This window comes from Lissotriton vulgaris, chromosome 1_1 (genome assembly GCF_964263255.1).
Source record: "Lissotriton vulgaris chromosome 1_1, aLisVul1.2, whole genome shotgun sequence".
Classification (NCBI taxonomy): Eukaryota; Metazoa; Chordata; class Amphibia; order Caudata; family Salamandridae; genus Lissotriton; species Lissotriton vulgaris.
In genome coordinates this window covers 1,440,241,771-1,440,263,681 of record NC_141685.1, presented here as the reverse complement: position 1 = coordinate 1,440,263,681, position 21,911 = coordinate 1,440,241,771, and positions in this window count along the sequence as shown.

Here is a 21,911-nt window from a genome sequence, read left to right as displayed (position 1 = left end):
CGGAATAGCACCGTCTCTGATTGAGATGAACATGTCGCCGGGAGTACGGACAGTAACAGGAACAACCTTTCTAAACCTATCGGGTGCCTCACATCCACTCTGCGACCCTCAAGGCGTTGCCACCCACGCAGCGCCTTTTGTACCAAAAAGGACGATGTGGGGTCCTGGATGCCATGAGCCCGTGCCATGAAAGAAATGGCGGCCCGGTGCCTATTGGCCGTAGCCACTGATTTGCCTGCATGATGTAAAGATACCAGAAATTTCAGGACATACTCCTCCTGCCCCCAGTGCTCCCCCCTAGCTGAACCCAAAAAGGACCAATAAGAACGGAACGCCCCTTCATATGCCTTCCTTGTCCTGGGTGCTAGACTCTCTCCCACGAGGTTTTGTAATCCGGGGCACCGAGAGACCAGAGAGCTTCGGGAAATGGTGCCGCCACCGAGTCCGCTGAGGGCAGAAAACTCCGGAAGGCCTGCATATGGGAACGAGAGAGCGCATCAGCTGCCTGGTTTAGTACCCCTGGCACGTGTCTTGCCCTAAAGTGGACGTTTAGCCTCATACATAGCAGGACAATTTCCTTCAGTAATCTCAAAAGGATTGGTGTCAGTACAACGCAGATTTTTACATCGCATTCCGTTACAACGGAATTTTTACAACGCAGGATCCATTACAACGGATGCCATTACAACGCATGGCATTACATAGCAGATGGTATTACAACGCATGGCATTACATCGTAAGTATAGGTAAGTATACCTTTTTTTAAAAATGTTATTAAGTTAATTTAATTAATTTAATTTAATTAATTTAAATAAAATACATTTTAAAATAGCCATTAATTTAATTTAATAAAATAATATCTATTTAATAAATGTAATTTCAATAAAAAATGGGAATAATTTAATTTAATTAAAATAATAAAATTAACTTAATGTACATATTTTTATAATTGATATTAAATTAAATTAATTGAAATAATTTATTTTATTTAATTAATTTAATTTAAAAATGTAATTAATGAAATAAAATGTATTTAATTTATTAAATATATTTTAATTAATTTAAAAATGGTAAATATAATTGATTAACCCAAAACACAAACCCCTGTACCCCAAAACCCAAACCCTGCCCTAAAACCTAAAAACACCCCTGTACCCCAAAACCCAAACCCTGCCCTAAAACCTAAAAACACCCCTGTACCCCAAAACCCAAACCTTGCCCTAAAACCTTAAAACACCCCTGTACCCCAAAACCCAAAACCCTGCCCTAAAACCTAAAAACACCCCTGTACCCCAAAACCCAAACCCTGCCCTAAAACCTAAAAACACCCCTGTACCCCAAAACCCAAAACCCTGCTCTAAAACCTAAAAACACCCCTGTACCCCAAAACCCAAACCCTGCCCTAAAACCTAAAAACACCCCTGTACCCCAAAACCCAAACCCTGCCCTAAAACCTAAAAACGCCCCTGTACCCCAAAACCCAAACCCTGCCCTAAAGCCTAAAAACACCCCTGTACCCCAAAACACAAACCCTGCCCTAAAACCTAAAAACACCCCTGTACCCCAAAATCCAAAACCCTGCCCTAAAACCTAAAAACACCCCTGTACCCCAAAACCCAAACCCTGCCCTAAAACCTAAAAACACCCCTGTACCCCAAAACCCAAACCCTGCCCTAAAACCTAAAAACACCCCTGTACCCCAAAACCCAAAACCCTGCCCTAAAACCTAAAAACACCCCTGTACCCCAAAACGCAAACCCTGCCCTAAAATCTAAAAACACCCCTGTACCCCAAAACGCAAACCCTGCCCTAAAACCTAAAAATACCCAAACACCCCAAAACATATACCTCAGTACCCCAAAACATATACTCCTATACTCATACTTATTTAAAAAATTACTTAAATTAATATATTTAATTTATAATATTTAAAAACATAAATAAATATTTTTATTTATTTTTATTTATAATTAATAATAATTAAATCAATTAAATAATATTAAATAAAATTAAAAAAAATTATATACTTACCAATACTTACGATGTAATGGTATGCGTTGTAATACCATCTGCTATGTAATGCCATGCGTTGTAATGGCATCCGATGTAATGGATCCTGCGTTGTAATAGCTGCGTTGTAACAGCATTACGACGTAAAAGTTGCGTTGTAAGTGATACACACCATCTCAAAATCCATTTGCAGCGTGCTGCCTGACTATTGATACACTCAACCACGGTCATATTATCAGACCAGAACACCACAGAGCGATCACGAAACCCCTCTGGCCAAGTTTCCAAGGCCACCAGAATGGGGAACAGTTCCAGAAACCCAATGTTACCAGTGAGTCCATTATCGTGCCACCACTGAGGCCAGGTTCTTGCCGACCATTGATTGCCGAATATGGCGCCAAAACCTACACTCCCCGCCGAGTCGGTCCACAACCCCAGTTCTTCTGAGGAAACTGGTGGATCGGTCCACACAACACGACCGTTGAAATCCGCCAGAAATGCCAGCCATATGCGCATATCCTGGCGAACCTCTGTTGACAGTCTTGTGCGGTGGTGCCCTTCCCTGAGGCCCACCATGGCTTGTGCGATAGAATGGGAAAAGGGGAGAGCCATCGGTATTACTCTCAGGGCAAAGTTAAGCTGACCCACAGCCTGTTGTAACTGATGGAGAGTTACCTTTCTTTCGCCGAGACATATTTTTAGCGAGGCCCTGAATTTCATCACCTTCTCTTTGGGCAAGCGGAAGCACCCCTCTACAGAATCGAGCTCAATTCCGAGAAACTCGAGTGTAGTAGATGGCCCTACCGTCTTACCGGGTGCCAGCGGCACGCCAAACTCCTCCATAAGGTTACAGAATTCCCTCAAGGCCTGTGCACATTCCATGTCCCCGGCTGCCCCCAGAAACAGAAAATCATCAAGATAATGCATAACATGTGTAAAGCCCGTGACTCTTGTGAACGCCCATTGCAAAAAACTACTGAATTTCTCAAAATACGCACAAGAGATGGAGCAACCCATTGGCATACATTTATCCATGTAATATCGTCCCTGAAACATAAAACCTAGGAGACGCTGATCATCCGGGTGTACCGGGAGCAACCGGAACGCTGACTCGATATCTGATTTAGCCATCAGCGCTCCGGGCCCTAGGCGATTCAAAATGGCGACGGCCTCATCAAAGGATGCGTATCGCACCAAACAAACTCCCGGGTCAATCGCATCGTTCACCGAAAGGCCCCTAGGAGCTGACAAATTATGTATTAACCTGAACTCCCCTGGGTCCTTTTTGGGGACCACTCCCAAAGGTGAACAAACAAAATTGCTAACTGGTGGTATGTCATATGGTCCAGCAACCCGACCTCGGGCCACTTCCTTCCCAATCTTTGCCTGTACCACCGCCGTATTCTGCTGAACCGATAGTTGGTTCTTACATTGTGCTTCCCCCCGAAAATCCCCCGCCGGGATGCGGAAACCATATGAGAAACCGTCTCGCAACACCCCGGCGGAGATATGATCAGGGTATTCGTTCAGCCAAGGGATCAGTGCCATGATATCAACCGGGGTAGGTAATGGCGCCCCTCGGTCTACTTTAGACCTGTTTGGCGCCCCCTCTACCTCCCGTATCACCAGTCTTGGCTCTGCACGTACTCTCGGGGTGCGAGGACTGTCCGCACCCTGCACACTCATGCCTGAACCTGCAAGATCCCTGTGGCCTAGAACACTTGCCTCTGTTAAAGCTCCAGCAGACCCCTTTCTTACCCGAGTTGCCATTACTCTTTGTGTTCTGATCGCTGCTTGTACCCGCCCGAAAGGGCGCCCCCAAAGAATGGCGGGAAGGCTCCACCCCGTTTCCGCCTAAAGATGGCGACTTCGCCGTGCTCGACCTCTCAATTTTCTGCCAGGAAATGGAGTCGAAACAATCCCACGTCAGGGATGAGTCGTGCTCCTTGGACTTACGAAATATGCTATCGTAACAACACCATTGATTGCCCCCGTATGATTCATAAAATTCCATGATACGTGTCTGATAAACGGCTAATTCCACCAATAAATCAGGCCTACGCTCCCCCATAATTGCAGTGAACATTCCAAACGCTCTGGCCCAATTGGCGATCGTTTCATCTACTCTGAAACCCGCCATCTTTGCGCGCCATACACTAGGATGCAAAAACTCTTTCTGGTTTTTTACATGCTCAATCTCATAGTGATCGGTCAACAAGGAAAACATGTTCACATATTTATCCGCCCAAATCCTCTCTTTCACATCAATCGGGATATGTTGAACGACTTTTTCCCTCCTTGAGGGTACCGATCCCTCCCCCGCCATCGGCAATGGCTGCTTACCTGAACCGGTAGCTGTGACCGTTGTCGCTGCCGAACCAACGCCCGATACTGGTTGTTCCACGGGAGCCTGCGGGGAAACAAGGGGACACGGTGCCTTCGCAGCATCTTTCGATTGCCGCAACTGCTTCATTATCGACCTGGCTTCTTCAGCCATGGCCCCCTCATTCTCTCTGCCCAACCATGCCGCCAACTGGGCAGCCAGCTCCGGAGGCATATCTTCCTCGTTAACAGGAGTGATCACCACAGGGATTGGTTGTCCCGCGTTCGGGACCGGAACTGGGGCCTCGATCGGGGTGACCGGGTCCGCTGGAGGTGATTCGGGAACCGGGGCCTCCCCACCTGATGCCCCCTTCTTGGCCCTTCTACCTCTCCCGTTAGGGACCACCCCCGGCAATGCTGGTCCGATGACTCTCTTCGGTCCACCCGCACCGTTCATTGCCGCCATCTGCTTCTTCATGTCCGCCATGTCTTTCACCAGCATACGAAGCATCTGGTCGGTTCCGACCCTCTTTCCGACCTTCTTGCCAGGCATCGTCCAAGGATAATCCTCAAGGTCCTAGGTCAGGAAGCTTCGAACTCGCTGAAAGAAGAAAAACAAAATTAAATCCTCAAAAATGGCTCTTGTTCCGTCAAGGGCTCACGTGCAACGAGGAGGTGCAGCTTCCAAGCACAGGAACAAGAGGATGCTTCTTTGGATTGCTGCTCCATTTATTCTTCTCCGGGAGGGCGTGGACCCTCCTCCGACCGCCTACAGGGCGTGGCCAACGGTGTAGGTGTCTAGGACAGCCCCTCTTGGGTGGAGAAAGGCGCGCCCCGACTACGCCGCTTCGGGCCTACCAGCCGTGACACGCCTCCCGCCCAAAATGGCTTCCCGGGGGGATCGGGGCACCCGACCATACGTTCGGGGGGACCGAGTGGTCGCCCCTTTCCATTAGCTTAAGATGCTTAAAGGTCAAGCACGGGTGCAGGAATGGTAAGAAAGGTAAACAGATTGAAAAATAGGCATGCTGATACATTTAAAAAAATGTATTTACTTTTGTTATAAATGTGGCACCCATGCTTTAGCTTTAAACATCATAAGCTAACATGCGGTTGCATCAAATGTAAAGAATTAAAAAATATGTGGTTATGCAGTTTTTTCTATGTAATTACTTTTGAAGCAATTGTGGCACCTGCACTTTAGATTAGGATGTTTAAAGCTAAAGCGCGGGTGCCGCAATTATAAGAAAATTAAAGAAATCGAAAAAGAGGCATGTGACAGAGATCGGAATATCGCAAATAACAAAAGAAAGGCGTGGCTCCCATAATTTCAGCTGATGTGTCGCACTGGTTAAATAAATAAAGCTTTGTGGAAGAGCATGTCCTGCCTTGACAGCAAGCAGCAGAAAGTGATTTAACAAAATAGTGCTCCAAGGCTGTAATTAAAACAGCTAGAGTAACAGCACATGTAACAGGGACAGTCCTCATGGGAGGTTACAACAAGAGAAAAGGTGGTAGTAAGGAGGGACTATTAAGCCTATTGACCTATTAAAAGCCACCATTTACAAAGGACAGTAGCAGGAGCCAATTAAAAAGATGGTCGTTAAGTGGGTGGAGCTTCATGCCCATATCCTGAATAAAATATGTCTCAAAGAGACCGCAAGGGCTGCCTTCGCAGTGACTAAATAAAAAGGAGGGAAAGGAAGAAAACAGTGATCAAATGGACAAGGAAATGATGAAAAAGACCTTCCTAATGAGATAATAGAGAGTGGATGAAGGAGGCATTAGGTAAAATCAAGACTGAAGACCATTGGTATTCGTCACTCTTGATATTCGCAATGTTGACTGCAGGTTTCTGAGCAGATCTATGGACCCTAACACTGTGAAGTTACTGGATCACAATCAGCACATTTAAATGAAAATTTGTGAGCACAGATTTTAAGATGGGAGAAGTTGTTTGAAGATGTAGGAAGAAAGCATTTGCTTTCCCAATTTGTTCTTATTTTTCATGTAAGAATATTGAAACTTAACCACTGCTCCTCTGGCCAAGCTGATTATGACATTATCTCCAGCCATGTCCCCACTACAGCACCTACTCATTGCTATCTTCAGTGCTGTCTCTAGGGCTGTGCAACCGGTGCAGTCACATCTGGTTCTGTCACCTGAAAGATGGGTTTGGGGGGAATAAATGTGTTAAATACACCTGCTGCAGAGCAGAGTTCCTTGAATGCCCAGCAGTTTTCAGGCAACAATAAAAATGTCAAGATACCGCTGGTAAATATTGTTCCTGCTGGAGAGAGATCGGAGATTTGTCTAGTGGCACTTTCCACTCATGCTAAATTAGCGCAGAGTGTTAATGTGTCTAGTGCAAAGAGGGTGTACCAGTCAAATCAGTGTACTATGTTTTATGTGGCGGGCTCAGTAAGGTACTGCTTTTATTACAGAGATCATTTTGTTACCTGCAGTTCATGAGTTACAACACTAATATAGCATAGTGAACTTGGAACTGCAATCTAAGAGCTGTGTTCCACCTGCATGGTATAGGTTAGAACGTTATGTTTTTTTCCGCAGTCTTTCATTACCCTAATGTTGTTAAAAAAGGTTCATTTGGGTAGAAATAAATTCTTATTTGTAACACCAACCACTGTGATACTTTTTAAATCCTGGGTTTATGCTTCTCCAGACCGAACACTTTTAAATTGTACTGCTTACTAGTGTTGGTGACTCGTGACTCCTAAACCTTGTATCCTATTGTCTTTTGTAGCATCTCCTAAAGACCGATTTACACACATATGATTCATTGGCTCTGTATAATGTGTGTGTGTGGTGTACAATGCTCTGACACCCTATATTGGTGTGAGGGGCACTATAAAACAAAGGCAAGGCATGTGAGAGAGGGGATATGTAGGGGGGATGCACCAACAATGATTGCCAGTGCTAAAACCCGCCCTGGCTACCACATTTGCCACCAATAATAATAATCTTTTTTTTCACTTTTTTTATTGAATTTTTATAAACAGGAAACAGAGATGATAGACAAAAAATATCATTGAATGAAAATACCAAATCTCATTTCAAATATATACCAACATCAAATGAATTACAAAAGGTATCAGAATTACAATTATTCATTGAGAAACTAAAAGGGGAGGAAAAGAAACTAGTTACATATCGAAAGCATGACTATAAATAGAGCTACTATAGCTTATAACCTTGGATTAGTAAAATAACAGTATAAAAGGGAAACAGGTATAAATATATAATTAAGTAGATAAATAAATATCAACTGGTTTCCAAAAAGTGTGATACAAAATAGAATTATGAATAATATCATTCAAGGACAACTGAGCACCTCCTCTTGTAAATATAATCCATGACAACCACGCATGAACAGATAATAACAAAACATCTTTCCAACAGAATGTAATAGATTTTAAAGCTGCTTATATTAGAAAATTAAAGAGTTTACCCTCTAAGTCATTGAAATTGTGCGAAAGAACAGCAGATTTGCATATTACCAATTTAAAAGAAACAACATCATGAATATTTAATATCTTATTTATAACATCCCAAACTTCAGTCCAAAATTTAAAAATTAAGGGACAATCAAACAGCATATGTTGTAGCGTACCGGGATGTAATTTACAGTGCCAACAAATTGAAGATTGAAGGAGTTTAGCTATAAATAAACGTAATGAAGTCCATAAACAATTGAGTAAAATATAAGAGTTAGTTTGATAAAGTGAGACAGGTAACCGACCAGAAATACTGTTAAGCCATATATATTTCCATGTATCGTCAGATAAGGAAATTGACAGTTCATTATTCCAAAATATTGAAATACCATTAAAGTTGTTTCCTAGAGAATTAGAAAGTTTTTTTATATAAAATAAAAACACCATGGGATGATGAGGAAATAGTTTGAATATAAATTGATAAATCAGCTTTAACATTAGAAGGAATAACATGTGGAAATGAATCTAAAATAGAATTACATAAATGTTCATATTTGGTTATATCAGACTGAGGAAAACTAAATTTTGTTTGTAGAACTTCAAATGAAATAAAAGCATTGTTGTAGTAAATATCTTTAAGATAGAAAATACCGGCATTAATCCAGGAAAACCAGAAACGAATGTTCCTGTTTAATTTAATGACTAAACTATGCCACAATGACATATCTTCCGTATTCAGCATGGGTGATTGGAAACTTGAATCTAAATCATTGAAAATCATTTTAGTAGATTTAAAAATAACAGACTTATGCAAAAACAAGGATTTATTAGACATGGTGACCAAGGTGGGTAGTGGAAAAGGTTTCACAATTGAGTTCTCAATAAGAAGCCATATAGGTGGATTAATTAAAAGTGATTGATTAAACCATAATGAACTTTGTTTTAAAAGAAACACGTTATGGTAATGAGAAAAGTCAGGTAATCCATAACCAGCATTACATTTGGGTATTTTTAACTTTTAATAACTAATACAAGGTGGTTTATTATTCCACAGGAATTTGGAAAGAAGTTTGTCAATATCTTTGTAAAATGTTAATGGAAATTGTGTAGGAATCATAGCAAGAGTATAAAAAATCTTAGGAGCAATAGTCATGTTGATATAAACCATTCTTCCCCACCAAGAAAAGTGAAGTGAACACCATTTGGATGTTTTATCTTTAATGTAATTCAATATAAAGTCACAATTTAATGATATTGTTGATTTTATGGATGAAGCGAATAGAATACCAAGATATTTCAATTTCTCTTTTTGCCAAATATTTTCATTCATAGGTATCATATCAGGAGTACAATAAACATTTAAAAGAAAAAATTCTGTTTTATTAGTATTTAACTTATAGCCAGAAACTGTGGAGTATTGCGAAATAATGTCTAAAAGGGGAGGGAATGAGGATAAAGGATCACTAATAAATAAAAGCGCATAAGCTAAGGTTTTAATAATGATATCATTAATATTGATTCCTATAATATTGTCACATTTTCTTATGGAAGTAAGGAAAGGTTCAATTCCTAGAAGAAACAAAAGTGGAGAAAGAGGGCAACCTTGTCTTGTACCTCTAAAAAGGGAGAATTGGTTTGAAACTTGGCCATTGATAAATAAGCGAGCAGTTGGAGCAGAATACAAAGCAGAAATCAGGAAGATAAATATGTCACCAAAATTAAATGATAATAATGTATGGAATAAAATTTGCCAGTGAATTTTATCAAAAGCTTTCTCAGCATCTAATGTGAGGACTCCTGAAGGTAGAGATAAAGTAGATCCTTGTTCAATAAAATGTAGCAAAGTTCTTGTATTGTTGGCAGAATATCTGTTCTTCATAAAACCAGATTGATCTGGATGAATAATAGAATCTAACACAGGGGATAATCTGGAAGCAATTATTTTAGCATATAATTTACAATCTTCATTAATGAAAGAAATAGGATGATAATTCGAAACACGTGTGGGATCTTTATCAGGTTTGGGGAGTAGAATAATTAAAGCCTCAGTGAAAGAACCTGAGGTAGATCCTGTAGAACCATAAAAGGTAAAAAGCTGAAATAAATAAGAAATAGGTTGTAATTGAAATTCCCTATAAAACTCAGCAGGAATACCTTCAGGACCAGGAGACTTATTCATTTTAAGAGATTTTATGGCCAATATAATCTCATCATGAGTAATGGGTGAATGAATAAAGCCTTATTCTATCCGTTTGTGAAATCTTAGGCAAACCACATTTAGTTAAAAAATAATCAATTAAAGAAACATCATCAACATTAGGTTTGTTATAAAGATTAGAAAACAAATCTAAAAATTCATTAACTATATCATTGTGGGATAAAGCAATTTTACCATGAGAGCCCTGAATTGAATTTATTTGAGTTTTATCTTTTTCAATATTTCAGTAATTAGCTAAAAGTTTTCCAGATCTATTGGCATTAAAACGAAATGTAGCTTTAGAATTAGAAAGCTGAATGCCAGCTCTTTTACTAATGATGGAATTAAATTCATATCGAACTTTTTGGAATTTAACTCTATATTGAAGGTAATTAGACCTGAATAAAAGTCTCTCAAATTTTGCAATTTGTTTTTCCAAATTTTTAATATTTGCATGAAAGGTTTTATTTTCATGGGCCATAAGGAAAATAGTTACACCTCTAACATAGGAATTAAAAGCGTCCCATCTAATAACCATAGAAGTAGAACCTTCGGGATTAAGAAGGAAGTATTCCTGAATGGCATTTAATAGCTTAGGGTTATTACATTAATTAAGAACAATGTCAGTATTCATACGCCATCTAGATTGCTTTGTATAAGTTGAATTTAAATTTAAAACCTAAGAAATCAGGGCGTGATCTGAAATATCAATGCTACCAATCATATGTGTTCTCACAGAATTAATTGATTGCTTAGAAATAATAAATAGTCAAGCCTAGAATGAGAGTTATGCAGATTAGAAAAGAACGTAAAACTTTTTTCTGTGGGGAAGTGTAATCGCCAAATGTCAACTAATTTTGTGGTGTAAAGAAATTATTTGAAAGCATAATAAACCTTAGAGGGACAACATTTAGGAAAAGGATAATCTATCTAATAATGGATCAAATATAACATTAAAATCACCTCCAAAAATTAGAGGTACGTTACCCAATTTTAAAACTTCAGTTGTGAGGCTATACCTAAAAACAGAATCATCTGCCATAGGACCATAAACATTCAGCAAAAATATGACGGAATCATGCACTTCAATTTTAACTATGACAGATCTCCCTTCAGTATCTGAAATTTTACTCAAAATTTGGCAATGTAAACGTTTTGCAAAAAGAATAGCCACACCCCTTTTTTCCATTTGCGTGAGAAGAGACAAAATTATCAACCCACTTTTTTTCATATAATCTAAGATTATTCCTGTAGAAAACAAATATCTGCTTTGCAAATGCTTAAATAATCTAAAATGTTAATGCATTTAAATGGATGACGTAAACCTTTAACATTTAATGAGACTATTGGAAGTTTAGGAACATTAGCCATAATTGAAGAAGAAGAGAAAAAAGATCAAGAAGAGTGAAGGAAGAAGTAAGAAAAATAGTAGGAAAAATAGAGTGAACTATAGTAGCTCCAGAAAAAGCATAAAGTAAAGGGGAGGTAAAAGAAAAGACAAACTAACATATAAAAGATGACAACAAATAAACACCAATAACCAAAGTGAAACGCATACACATTCAACAAGCATGACCAAACCCGGCGGAGCCAGCAACAAATCTATAATAAGATAAAATAACTTTTCCAGTCAGAAATACATGAATAAGTCATTAAAGAAATAACAGATGTTAAGGATAACCATGAGTGGGTGTGAATGTTTATCCAGGTACATTCTTAACCCTTCTGGACAATCAAAGAATTAAGATAAATGCAGATATATGTATTAAAGCCTCGTTCAAGTGACTAATTCTTGTGTATCCATAGAGGTCTGGAAACGTTGATCCAGAAACACTTTCAAATCTTCTGGGCGTTGCAAAGACTTCGAAAAATTATCTTTCCAGATATGCATTGTTAACAGATCAAATAGGCCACATTTAAAACCAAGACTTCTTAATTGAGGGCGACAGTCAGTAAACTCTTTACAAATCTTGACCGTTTCCTTGGCAAAGTCTTGGTGAATTAAAATTCTGTTTCCATTAACTGTCAAGGAAGGTATTTCCCTTGCCGCTTTTCTTATCATGACTAAAACCTTAAAAATCATTTGTCTTGGCTTAGTATGCTGAGAATTGCGATGGGATGGAATCCTATGAGCTTTGGCAATTTCAAATTTCTCCGAAAATGTGATGTTTATAATAGGCCAGGTAGCAGGTTTTCCAAATAAAGTCTACAATTTGAACCTTCTACTTCCTCTGGTAAATTAAAAATATGTAAATTGTATTGCCTGTTACAATTTTTCAAATCCAGAAGAAGAGTAGACATAGGGGAAATCTTTGCCACAAGTGGTGTAATAGCTTCGATTTTTATTGTATTGTCCTTTATTTTAATTGAATTGTCTGAGGCTTTCATCGACATACTGGCCATATCCTTGCACAAGTTTTTAATCTCCGACGCAATAGTGTCGGTATTTGCATGTAAAGCATGAAGCTCATCAAGAATTAAAGCAAGGGAAGGTTCACTAGATTCCACTACTTTTGATTTTACTGGAGGAGGTGAAATCAGATTTTTTCTTTTATTATTTGGATTTTGCATATTTATATTCTCCATTTTCATATAATAACAATGAAAAGGAGCAATTAAATAAACTGCACAAGCAATAATGGAGAGTGTAGAAATTACTTCACTAATAATGCTGGTGCAGCAGCTAAATCAGGCTGTGGGGGTGGCTAGGCCAAAACGAGGCCCTTTCCTGAATGGTAGCTCCGCCCCCTGACAGGAATCTGGGCCGTACCTTAGTGTGGAAGCCTGAGACCGAAGTAGGCTGGAGCAGGAAGGAACACAACAAGAAAAACACCCTTCCCTCGTCGAAAGTCAGATAATAAATAGCACGACAGCAACAGGTACAACCTCTAGAAATTAATTACATTATATTCCAGCAATTTACAGCTGGAAAATGCGGCGTTCGGCGAAGAAAACGGGCCCCCTCGTCCCGGAGCTCACCAGGAGGCTGTCATCTTGCTGTACACGCTTGCCTATCTCCCCCATAATAATCTGTTTTTATAGTCGTTGATGCAGCAGTGCTGATATTTCTAAATGTTATATGTTCCTAATACCAATCTTATGGGTCGCACCTAACTGATATTAGATGGATGGAAGTTGGCATTCCTGAGATGCAGACACATGCCTTGCAGATCCCAACAGAAGGTAGTGCTGAGTGTTAACTCAGTGTGCTACATAGTTGGCATATACGAAGGCAGTCTGTATTTACCATGGATCACATGTTCATGAACAGAGTAGGAGAACGAAAAACAGGAAACAATAGATAAAATACGGACATATAAAAAATAAAAAATTGTGTAAAATAGGTGGAGAATAAGACGAGAACATTATGATGAAAAGAAGTAAAAGGAAGGAGAAAAACATGAGCCAGATACGGCGTAGGGCAGGTCATTAGGAAAGTGAAGGAAAAAGAGGAAGCAAATGCAGTTGATACTAAAGAGGGCTGGAGTAGGGAGAGGCTTTGAGATTGAGCAGGCAGAAAATGTAGTTAGTAAGTATTCCATTGTGCTTCATTTCTGTTTTGCTGATCAGTTCTTTGAGATAAGCATATGGATTTCTCAGCTCCATCTGTGGAGCAGGGTGGTTCTAGAACTCAGTCACTCCATGATAAGGGTGGAATGGCACTAGAACATCTTACCCCAAGCGGTCTAGCCAAATATATCTGTGTGTAAGTCCCTGATAGTTGGTACTATCTCGGACTCTCCAGATGACCCATGTCCGCCTATAATTCTCCATTTAGTTCCGGGCTTGATGGCTGGGACCATGGAGAAGATCTATGCTGAGGTCCTGGGGACTTGGACGTACCCACAGGTATATGAGGCAGTTGCCATCTCTCTTAAGAAGAAACCTAATGGTTACCCCACTGACAAAAAATCTGAACCTGATTTATTTGTTGCCTGCTACAGCGAAGATCCTGGAGAAGCATATAAACAGGAACTTTCTAAATATTTCCTTGAGCATGAACTCCTGCACCCTTTGCAGAACTGGTTCAGAAAAAATCATAGCATCAAATCAGAGCTTATTGCGACTATCTATTGTATTTGTAAGCAAGTAGACCAGGGAGGTGCGGCAATCCTGGTTTTGCTAGACCTGTCGGCAGCCTTTGACATCATGTCTCCATCTTTGTTGATGCAAAGGCTGTGGAAGGCAGGACTTAAGGGTGTGGCCCTCAAGTTATTGGAGTCCGTTCTGTGTAACAGATCATTGACAGGCAGTTGTGGTGACTACAGAACAGCCCCCTTTCAGTTTCCATGTGGAGTCCTACAAGGGTCATCCTTAAGCCCGACCCTGTTTAACCTTTGTGTTCCCCCTCTGGTGAAACAGGTCCGAACCTCTGGTTTCCAGGTGTCGGTCTATGTGGATGACACCTATATCATTGTTTCCATCTCTGAAGACAAGGAAGAGTTAACAGGCAGGTTTAGGGCGTGTATGCAGGAGACTAGCAGATGGGTGAAGGACAATTGGCTAAAAATTAATGGGAAGAAAACTGAGATAGTGGTGTTTGGCGAGAACAGTTCAATCTGGAATGATTGCTGGTGGCCAGATACCTGTGATACCCTACATTTCCCAGTGGTTGCGGCCAAGAACCTGGGCATGCTATGTGATAAATCCTTGACCTTTGACTCCCAGATCAATAGAATGGTGAGTTCATGTTTTTGGATGATCAGGATCTTAAAGAAGATTCTGCCTTTGTTTCTGAAGGAGCTCAGGACATCTGTGTTTATTGCACTTATCATCTTGCGCCAAGACTACTGTAATGCCCTGTATTTAAACATTAACCAACTTTTGTTGAACAAGCTCCAAGTCATCCAGTATGCAGCCGCACACTTGGTCTTGGGCGTACCCAAACATGCCTCAATAAGGGAAGGCTTAAGACCTCTTCATTGGCTGCCAAAAAATAAACTGGTGTCTTTTAAAGCAACATGTTTAATGGACAAAAGACTATGTTGTAGGGGTTCGAGCTATCTTAGGACAACCCTAAAATGGTATGTTCCCAGTAGATCTTTGAAATCTGAGGGATGCCATATGGTAGAGGGTCCACAATGCAAGAAAGTCAGGTTGGCAGAACACGCCTTTACAGCGGCAGCTGCTAGACTGTGGAACGCTCCTCCTGAATACATCAGGAGCCAGAGCTCACTCTTTATATTCTGCAAGCAAATTTAAACCTAGCGGTTTGCGGAATAGGTTAGCTAGGGACTCTTTTGAGGCTGTCTGTTTGTTTGTTTTATGAGGGGCCATGGTATAGACTGCCTTTCCTCTTGTTTAGCATTTTGATATCCTTTGGTATAATGCACTTTAGAAATAACACAAATACAATTTCATCTAAAAGGCTTAGAGACTCAATTCACAAATGGAAATCTACATGCAGAGATTTCCACACACATAGATTTGCACCTATTCCTGGGCTTAAATTTCTGCCCAGATAGTATTTGGCAATTCTAGGCAGAGTTCTCCACCCAGAGGTAAGTGAATATAATTCAGGAGTAGACAAAGACGCATTAGAGATCCACTTTCCAGCTGTTGAAATGTGCCCCTTTGTGTCACTTTTAAAGATGAATAGCTTGAAAGTACTTTGACCTTGCAGGCCAGGAATCATGATCTACATCTATGTCAGAAATGAGCTGCAAAAAGGAACCAAAGCCGTGACTTTTACCACGAGAAAACTGTTAAAACTGTTATTCAATAATGTTTTGCACAGGTACTGATGCGACACAAAAACGCACAGATAGACTTACTATTTTAATGACCAATGTGTGCAGTAACTACATTTAATTGTGTCGTGAGAATACCCGCGCAGACTTTAGCAAATGAGGGCCAAAGTGTCAGCAGTGGAGATAGTTAGGGAATGAGAAAGAACAGCAACAAAGGGAGCTCCATGCGCTGCATCTATTACTGAGCTCTTTCATTCGCAGAGCATCTCACATTTGAAACGTATAAAGCTGTCTGCATTTTCATTCCCGCTGGCACTAGCAAAGAGGCCAACGCAGTGTCGATTTACGGCCAATAATTACTGCCATTATGTCCCCAAAAAAGATCACAAAGAGCAAATACAGCTGACATTTTCTTAAAAAGAGGAGTCGCAGAGAATCGACAATGCTTAGCCTTCTTTAAACAAGTGCACGAGAGGACACCCGGTCTAGTGACTTCTGATTTTGAAACACGGGACCTCGGTTCGAATCCCAGCCTTGGCACGGTGGTTGAAAATAGAGTAATTCTGGGCAAATCTTAATTTAGGAGAACAGATTATTTGACTGACATAATTTCCTGTCTTTGGTGATAAGCTAAAGTAGTGCTTGGTGAAAATACCTATCACCGCCGCATAATGAAACAGGTTTCTGGAGGTGGCAAAGTCTAACAAACATGTTTTATACCTATAGGTTGTGTTAGGCATTTAATGTATTCTGCTTATTAGGCGGATGTATTTTCGTGCTGCATTACAGCAATGTGATGGTTTTGTATTGTACAGTAGGTGGGTCATCTTTTCTTTTGACTGTTTTATTGTGTTTTACTTATGTTGTTATATTGCTTTGTGTTTGTTATTATTTTATATGCTGATGTTTACTTTAGTTTTTTCTATATATGTGGCTAAATTCCAAGCCTAAAGCAGCTCATGCCTTTCCATTTCTCGTGAAAACAACCATGCACCACTTTCTAAGAAATGCTCCTGCTCTTCAACTATTTAAGGCACCAGTCATTCAAAAACTGTGACCGAGGCTTAAATTAGGAGTTTATGTAACATGGCCGTTTATCCCTGTGCGTAACATGGAAATATAAGATGTAACTATAAGGAATGTAGCTGGGTGTGTTCCATATTGATACAGTAGATCATTCTGTGTCTCTTGTATGGCACCACACGGCAGACTAAATATCTATATGAAAATTAAGACTACTAGATTATACAATTACTTGATCTCCCTTTTCAGGAGTTAATTCAATTCCATTTACTGAGTTGCACTGACATTGACTAGGGACATAATATTTTCTGTACAAAATCTTTGTTGACACATTGCAGATTGTAAGGTTAAGTGACCGGGAGAGAATGGATAACGTGTTTAGTTGTACATTTAGAGCTGGAAACGACATCCTTCAGTATAAAAGTTTGATGTCAACCATTTTAAGAATTCTCAAATTCGAGAATGATCTGGTATTCCAGAGGTGCCTACCTGGAAACCATTTCTAAAAATAATGCAACACGTCTCAGTCCTACTTTAATGTCTACATCGGGTGAAAATACAGCTTTGTAGGACTGGGCATTATTCTCCATCATTGAACAAACTCTGACTTTGTGCCTGTGTTCTTCAAAGCTTTCAAGTTGTGCATGATGATAAAAATACCCACAGTAATTTTTTTTCTTCTAAATAGAATGTTCACATTTAACACCATTTTTCATTTATTTCATATCACAAGAAGTCGTTTGTTAAGTATACTTCTATACATCCATCACACTAGGTTAACATTTTAGAAATTATGTACTTTATGTTAAGACTATGATTCACTGAGTACGTTTTTTCTGCAGTTGGCATCAGTTGGTTATTGAAATGATAAAAGCTCTGAAATCAATCATGGCTAAGGGCGTGGGATATCCAACGAACAAAAGTTCACACATTGCCTGAATCTATGATTAGTTGTGGGTAGAGTAGCAAAAGTTCATAAAGATTCACCTAGAAATTGTGCAAATCCTAGATATTATAGTACCTAAAAAACAACGATTTTAATATACCAATGCAAAATTTGACCTACCACAACTGGAAATGTACAAGCTTAAAATACAATGACTGTCAATATGTAATTAAGCAAAATGAAAAACAATGAACATTTTGTAATGTAGCAATGGCAAGTAGAAAATATGCCTAAACAGCAGAAACTGTACAGTGGAATTTATACAATCATGGTAGGGAAGTTGAGGGAGGTTGGAAGCCACAGAGTTATCTATTGGCTATTTGCCAGAATATCGCCTATAGAAATATCATCTGACATAAATATTGTGTCCTAAATATTGTGTACAAAAATATCATCCCATTAGGTGTAGATATTCTATTATTTATTATTATGATATTATTCAAACAATATTTAGGACACCATGGGATCTATTATGTACATGGCACACTTTCCCTATTTGCTCCCTGGGGCACTTTAAAACAGGTGCGTCAGGCGCCACTCGGGAAAGGGCATCTTATTTCATAGAAGTCACTGCCCTCAGGGCAGCTGTGAACTCGTGCTGCCCTGGGGGCAGCACATACAAGTGAAATATGGAGCAGCTTGGAAGCAGTCGCTCCATGTCCACTGTGCAGGGAACAAACCTCTTGCACTTTTAATGGAGATTAGAGATCCCCTTGCAGGTGGGTGCAGTGAGTGACTGCACTCACCTGCAAGGCGATTTCTGGAGGTTCAACAGGTACCCCTTTCCCTCTCCAGAGGGCTGCTATCAGGGTGCGCACTGAGAATGTGCCACACCTTTTAGTTGGCGCACTGTGAGTGCGCCTCCTGAAAGCTCCTTTGCCTCCGCGCCCGCGTCTATAATATGGCGGGGGAGCAGAGGCAAAGCGATTCTCTCATTAGCATGGGACACGCCCCCATGCAAATGAGAGAATGCCCTCTCGAGAAAGCTCTGGTGCTGTATGTGCGCCAGCGTTTTCAATATTACAGAAGGGGCTGCTCAAGTGTCTGCAGCATCTTCTGGGATACCAAAGTGCCCAGGGGGCGTGCAAAGCACGTGCAAACACACGTTGGGCACTTTGTGTTTCACAGCCATATATTTATGTCAGACAGTATTCTATCAACAATATTTAGGAACCATAGTGTGCAATCACAGAAATGAGATAAGTATTAACAAGTCATATTCAGGCCTTCTTTCTTTCTTTTTTATATAGTACCACTTCTCATAAGTACTTGTTCTCTTGGCATTTCCCGCAGATATCTACAGTTGTAATTCATCAAGCAGAGGTTCTCCATGGGGTGATTTTGTTCCCAAATCTTGTTAGAGTGTCTCAGTTATCCTCACTGATAGGTTCTGTAAAAAGAACTTGGTCTTGCAATCTTCCAATCTTCACCTTTGAATGTTGAGAGTGCAGTGTTTGGTGTCTGAATGGTTGGTCACAGTAGGAGTTGGGCCTCGAGGCTTTCTGTGTAACATCCGCTAGTTAAGGTAGTGTTGTCGTATAGAGGCAATGGGTCTTGTGCTCTTCCAAATGACCATGGTTGTTGTAGCTGACCGTCTTTCTAGTATAATATTTGCTCATATACTATTTTAAATCTGGGGTTTATTTTTCCTGATCTAGGATCTAATGTAAACATGCTACCACAAGTTAGATGGACTCCTGCTCTAAGTGCGACTAGGGTTGTATACACATTGAAATGTGCAGGGGCCTCACAGAAGAAGAGAACTTTACCAATTTCATTCCAAATTTATGGGAAAACAAAGATGCCAGTATGATCCTCTTGAATTTACATGCTATTGAATATTTATTTTTTGTGGGAGAGGGTAAGGTTGTGTGTGTTGGTGTGTCTGTGAGTGTGTTACAAAAACCATAACTTCGCAGAAGTTCTGATGGGAATAATATTCAACATCATTTCACCATCCACCAGTGGAAACAAGGTGTAGAACCTGTGCAGAATTTGTTGTTTGAAAACACACCCATCATTCAGAATGAGGGAAAGAAGTATTGCGAGATGGTGCTGAATGGCACTTAGGGTCTGATTTACAATGATTTTGTATTGGGTTGGAATGGTGTGGTGAGGTGAGCAAAATAATGATGGATTAAACCCAGATCAGTGACTGATCCTAAGTGGGAAGGGTATGCCCAGACATGGGTCCTGTGCTTTCTATGTCACTGGTTTAAAGCTAGCCTGGCTGATATGGGGTGATGCCCCGAACGGATCCCAGGGTGCCTGTTTTCCGGTCCATGGAGGGCCTGGCCATACTATTCAGGCTGGACTGTATCCATGGGGCACAGGGTCAAGGCTGATTTTCTAATGGCTGAGTCCATACTGGAATAGCTTGGCAAGCAAAATAATGATGTATTAAACCCAGATCTGTGAGTGGGGGTGAATGTTTGACACTGTTCAACATTCAGTCCATCATCTTTTTGTGTTGCATTTTCATTCCAAGTGGCAAAGGTATGCCCTGACGTGAGTCCTGTGCTTGCTACACAACCGGTTTCAACCTAGCCTGGCTGATGAAGAGTACGGGCCTGAAACTAGTCCCAAAATGCTTGTTTTCCGGTCCAGGGAGATCCTGGCCTGGCAGTTTGAGCTAGACTGTTCTCATGGGGGAATGAATAATGATTTTAGCAGGGTTGCTAAAGGGGAGCTAGACAAAGCCGAGGACCAAAGGACTGCATGGTCAATGTCCTAGATCATGACCTGGACAATACACACTATTCCATAGACTCCCAGAACACTAGCTGTGGGGAACACCATAGTGTGATGGAGGATTAGCGCAAAGGCCACATGTACCTGGCAATGGGCATGCGGCAGCAACACCAGGACACCATGTTTTCTTTAAAGATACTTACAGGGTGAGGCAAATCATTACACAAGGAGGCTATTCTGTCTCTTTCACTGAGCATGCACGATCAAGGATATTGCCCTCTGCAAAAACTCCATCAACATTCCCAGGAACAGGATCCAGCTGGTTAGAATAATGTCCCTCCTCATGCCACATTGAGTAATGGTGTGGCCTCATGGCAATCATGATGGAGAAGTTCATAGCTGCCAAAACAAGCTATTCACATTGATCACAATGTGATATGGCCTGTGTTACAGATGTACACACTAATTTTGAAAAACAAAACAATAGCTGCACACTAATCTCCCATAAACACACACCACTGCACCCGAGCCTTGCATGGCACACCACTCATCACTACTCGTATAGGTGACATGTTTATGTTCCTGGTGATGTGTGATGTCTAGATCACATAATTAATGACGTAAGTGAGGCATAGACCTGTGGCATACCATATCAGTCACTCACCGTATGCACTTGCAACATTATTGGGATGAACATCCAGTTGCAGAACAGTACAATGTAGAACACGTTTTAATGATGATGGGTAGGGCCTGAGTGATAGTAATAATAATAATAATAATAATAATGATAACTTTATTGTACAGTTAATTAAAACTCACAATGTTAAAACTTCCGTAATTAAAAATCATTTGAACCTTGTTTTGCACATATGTTATTGAAGTAAAAAGAAAAAAGGTATTTTAAACCCTATAAAATCATCAGTCTCAATTGCATTATCTCTGTAGTCCTTTTCTAGATTTATACGGTGAATGGGCCTCAGTATGCCGTTGCGTGATTATGATTTGGCAGGTGAGTGAGATCTGAGGAAGTTTAAAATTGGCAAAACACATGTGCAGAGGGTATGAAATGTAGGTTGTAGAAAAATTAACTAAATAGGTATGGACGGGTCAGGAAATGAGTAGAGAATAGGCACATGAAAGTCACCATGCAAATTGAGTTACTTAGGGTGAATAGCCAAGGTGTCAAAAAATGAATCATATAGGACAAAACATAACGGAAACTCAAAAACTACTTAAAACAGTTCCACCACATTACAGCTTATCCTGTTGATTCAGATTCTGCTACTTATGCTCCATGCATCACCGACAAGTCATTTGCATCAATTGACGCCAACTTGCAAGAACCAGGAAATGGGCTAAGCAATGCCAAAATCTATACCTATGCAAGGGTGAGACATGGACATATATAACTCTACCTGAATAACTTCTGTGGGTGGAGCATCATTAGGTATGTACCCGGGACATTAAATGTTATCACCAGGAGGGCGTGAAGCAATGTATGTACCTGTGCTTTTCAGCAAACCTTCTAGTGAGCCTGTACGGCATCAGATACTGAGCAAGAGATATCACGGCACTCT